The sequence below is a fragment of the Leptonotus elevatus genome, chromosome 3 (genome assembly GCF_054856555.1).
Source record: "Leptonotus elevatus isolate MCC_2025b chromosome 3, RoL_Lele_1.0, whole genome shotgun sequence".
NCBI classification, from domain to species: Eukaryota; Metazoa; Chordata; class Actinopteri; order Syngnathiformes; family Syngnathidae; genus Leptonotus; species Leptonotus elevatus.
In genome coordinates this window covers 16181633-16186941 of record NC_141241.1, presented here as the reverse complement: position 1 = coordinate 16186941, position 5309 = coordinate 16181633, and positions in this window count along the sequence as shown.

Below are 5309 nucleotides of genomic sequence, written 5' to 3'. Positions count from 1 at the left end.
TATTCATCGTTTAATGAGTTTTTGAATCTGATAATAATGCATTCTATTTTATCTTTGGTAAGAGCTCTAACTATCTTTCTCGTAAACTAATGTTCGTTTGCACTAGTGTGACAACTGTCAGTTGTTACTATTGATTTACTAGTTTGGCAAAACTGCAGAAGTTTACGTCATTACTAGTGAAGTGCTAGATTCGAACAAATAGAACGGTGTCAGTCACGAGAAGCGACTTCACGAGTCATGGCGGATGATGGAGATGAAAAAAACAAGCAGCGAAATGAAAGTGAGATTTTCATATAAATGCTGACTTCGACTGTAAAAGAACAACTCTACACAAGCGCGAGTTCCTGCAGCCATAACTACTTCCGTAAACCAAATTGTAAGTGACGTCACTTTTGCGCATGCGTGTCACATTGGAGACTCATTTGGTTCACGCGCCAGGCAGACTGAGGTCGCAATTATTTTTATTTTATTTAGGAGGGGGCTCCAGGAGGCGGAGTGGAAGCGTCACTTGTATTCGATGCAGGTTGGCGTGGGTGCGCCTCCCCGCCTGGGAGACCCATGTTTGTTTGTGAGTGAAAACAAACAAAAAAACTCTCTGGACCTGGATTCCCCATCTCTGGTGTGGACAAAGAATGTACTAGTACTAGTCTTAGCTGGATATCGGTTAAATGCAAACCCACTCACAAATAAGTTAGTTGTCATTTTTCCATTTCAAATGATGACAGGAAAACAAAGTAATGATTGGTCTTTTATTGGCAATTCTAATCAGGTTGAATGTCCCTCGTCTATAAGGCATTTAGTTAAATATATATATTTATCACCATATACATAATGTGACTGCAATGTGAAAGGCTACATACATTATTTGGTCATTTATGTAAATAGATGAAATTAGCACACAAATGAGTCCTTTGTTGACAAGTGTGTCTGCTGCAAAAAAATCAGAAGGGGTCCGACAGGAAATGGAAAGAATGGAAATGAGAACATTGGAGCATTTTCTGTCAACACGAAGCTGCGGCTCCCCTGGAAGTGTGTTTAAACTAACATGAACATAGCAATTTGCAATAGTTGTCAACAGCCACATTAAAACAGCCCTTTTTGTATGTTAATAAATTAATAAGAGTTCAGCTGGCTTAAGATTGCTACCAAGTTTCGATAACTCTTTTGGCCAGTAGTCTTTTTTTTTTTTTCTCTAAAAGGTACCCAAGAGTGCCCTTTGCACAATTATGATCCATACAAAATGAGGTATGTTGCTTTGCTGTTAGTGCATATCAAAAACCAAATGACAACCACTACTATTATTAGTTTCCAACGTGTCGAAATACACATTTTACAGGATTGACTTCTTTTTTTTTTTTTTTATACAAGTCAAACGAGAAAACACGTTGACACGTAATATGTACTTTCCACCAACTAACTTATGATTACAATGGAAATTCTGGGGATAATGACTGGGATGGGAAGGGGGAAAAGGCTCTGCTCACTCATCCAATGCATCTACCATCATATCATATCATTATCAAAATGTGTCACCAGCATTATAATGTCAAACAGCCCCCTCAAATGGTCTCTTAGTTGATTAATAGAAGAATTATACAAAGTCTGCACTCTCCTGTGAAATACATTTATCCACAATATTGTTTTTCAACTGAGTTATACGTGTATTTTGTCATTTTTATTCTCGTCATCTTTTTATTTTATTATTATTATTTTTTAGATATGAGTGTCTACAGAGGGAAGATGACTTTATAATCACTGGAAATGATGCTGAACGCCGTTGAAAGGAGGCTTATTTTCGTTTACAGTGAACCCCCGCTATTTCATTTGTGAATAATTGACGTCCTCCCAAAAGATGCCACAAAATCACGAAGCTCCTCAACTCACTTCAACATAGTTCCTTGGCATCAAGATGCTACAAGATGGGTGGAAAAGCACTACGTGATGTTCTTCAACATAGTTCCTTGGGACAAAGATGCCAGCAGAGCACCGCATGAAGCTTCTCAACTCACTTCAATGTAGTTCATTGGCACCGAGGTGCCACAAGATGGCAGCAAAGCAATACTTTTCCCTACATGAAGCTCATCAACTCACTTCAACATAGTTCATTGGCATCAAAATGGTGGCAAACTGCAAAGGCATACATGAAGCTCTTCTCACAACAAGCAGGGGTTCACTGTACTTTTTTTTTTTTAAATAGGTAGTCCGCATGCAAGCGCAACTTTAGTTTTGGTGTGAAGAGTACGAATCAAGCGTCCTCCATCGTGCGTCCGCGCGCGTGCGCGTCAATAGTTCAACATGTGACTGCAGGCCCGAGGAAGTGCGCCCATACAAAGCTGGCAAAAGAGCGAGAACAGGATGTCCCTTCTTCACAAAAAAAGGCCTGAGTAGTTGCGATGTTGGCGGATTGTCTCACACTGCTCGGACGCCTGGATTTGTCCTAGAAAACGTCGTAAGGCGCCTTGTACATTTAAAAAACAAAACAACAACAACAAAAACTGGAGAGGCGTTTCCCCGCCCCTCCCCCACCTGTCTCCCTCTTCTTAAGTCAAGGCATCCGACTGGAATGTTTCGATAGAAAAAAAAAAGTCTCAGGAGCGTCCTCTTGCAGTTGCTTTTCACAAATATGTACACTGTCCTGCACGCCAAGCGCATCTGTATGGGAAGCGGTTTCAGCATTTCTTCGATATCCTTCACGTCCAGTTATGAAACACTTGATTATTATTATTTTTTTAAACTCCTCTAGATGGTACTCTTGGTTTAAAGATAAAAGGCTAGTGCAATGGAAATTGATTACATTTCCACTACAGTACATTTTTAACTCAAGAGAATCAACGATAGGAGCCCAAAAATATCACAAGTGCTTCATGAATCTTCATTTGTCCATCACTTCTCGTAAGGTATTTCCACTACTTGTGTTAACTAGTGCACATGTAAGTAAACTACTAGTACAAACTAAGTAGGCATGAGTCATGGACCATACTAGTAGCACCAAAATGCTCATTAGCACTTTTACATCACTAAAAGTATCCAATAATTTGACAGCAATGTCACAGTTAGAGACATGTGTCCTACTCGTGCTCCTTAGTCATTTTACTAGTGAGCTAAATTGTCCAGCTAGTGAGGACAAAGAGTATACTAGTACATGGATTTTAAGATGAATACCCAGATGCAGTGACTAGTAACTTCTTTCCACTACTGTATAACATTTTTGCAAACTAGTAGGACAACTTTGGCATAGTTATAGGACGACTTCATGATACTAGTAAGGCAAAGCTGTGCACTAGTTGGCATCTGTGTGCTACGAGTACTAATAGTGTTGGATAATCACTAGAATAATTTTACAATGTCACATGAGTAGTTATTCGATATCCAGCTTGGGGTCCATGTACTAACTAGTATACTCTTTGTCCTCACTGGTAGGACAATTCTGTGCACTAGTAAAACCAGTCGTTTTACTAGTGCGCCGAACCTTTACCTGTAACATTTTTTTTTGCCCTTGTAGGGCAGCTCTGACATACTAGAAATGTTACTACTAGTGAGGCAAAACTGTGCACTAGTTGTGTGTATCTGAATGCTACTAGTACTGTAATGCTACCACGAGTCATTCTGCTAAATGCTAAACGAGCTTTCCATACATGTATGTGATAGGTTACAGCATTCTACTTCTCCTTCTCCTTGACACAATAATGGGACAATAGAAAGTGTTCATTCAGTCACCAACATCCCCTCCAGTTTTGCCGCACAAACATTTAGAAAAAACACACCATGGGGAAAAAGTCCGGAACTAGTGTTGTGTCAAACGTTTGGTCGTATTTCCAAACTGGCTGAATACTTCACACACATTCAAAGGGAGCAGACCGCAGCAACGCACACACTCCAGTAAGGCCAAACTGTGACGGACAATGTTTACACCGCTACGGCATCACAACCTTTTCAGTGGGCACACTAAAGCGCGTGGGCGTGTTACTGTATTTTCAAAACAGACTAACAGGAGAATTGAAAAAAAAACAATGAAAACAATTCTGAGAATATTAACTCATTCACTGCCATTGACGGCTATAGACGTCAAAAATTCATTTGCACTATTTCTATCAGTTTAACTTTTTTTGTTGTTGATTTATTTAGAACAGACATAAAATGTGTGATTAATCGTGAGTTAACTAGTGAAGTCATGCGATTAATTACAATTAACATTTTTAATCGCCTGACACCCCTCATTTTTAATAATCTTTTCTTTTTCTAATCGCATCAGGCGAGTTAACTCACAATTAATCACACATTTTTTACCTGTTCTAAATGTACAATAAGCATTTTTTTCTTAGGTTTTCATACTCTTAACAAAAGTGGAAAAAATGTTAAACTCCTAGAAATGGTTAAAAATAATTTTTGACATCTATAGCCGTCAATGGCAGTGAATGAGTTAAAATTTAAATGTTACCAGAATATAATAATTTCATGAGAAATTGGAACTACACAAGCATTAAAATGTTGCCATAAAGTCATATTGTTCCAAGAATAAAGTGAATAATTTAACAAGACAAAAAAGTAATAATTAAAATAACGAGAATAAAGTTGTACTGTGACAAGAATAGAGTCATAATCTTACAACATTTTTACACTAGCAAGGTGAGATAGCACAAGGATGTCGTTGTAAAAAGTCAAGTGAAAAAAGTAGTCGCAATGTTCTAAGAATGAAGTCGTGAAAAATGCGTGAATAAAAATGGAGGCGTTACAAGCGTGAAAGTGTGTCACAAGAAGAAAAGAAAAAAAGTAAAATTGCATGAACAACGTGATGTCGCACAAATAAAGTGGTAATGTTACAAGAAAAAAAAAAAAATTTCTTCAGGCAAACTATTCACGTTATTCTTCATTTGTATAAATAAGCATCTTTTGTACCTATTGACTCCTTTCTTTGCCATTTTTTTGGTGGCAATTCTATGATTTCTAATATTGCAATTTTTGATTTTTAAATTATTTCCCACGTGGCCCATTAGTCCTTAGTGGAGACGAATCCATTGGAAAGTCGTTTGAGCATTTATTCAATATTCTTGATATCCATCTTAAATGATCTTACTAATGAGGACCAAAAAAAAAAAAACGTACTAGTACATAGACCTTAAGATGAAAATAAAGGATAATAAATAAATGCTCTGACTTTGTAAAATTCTATGACATAATATCGAGCAATTCACTCGAAGTACTCAAAGTGCACAGATGTCAACTCGTACACACTTTTTTGTTTCCCCTCACTGCTGTATGACATTTATGCACACTAGTAGGACATCTACAGGTTACTAGTGAGGCAATAC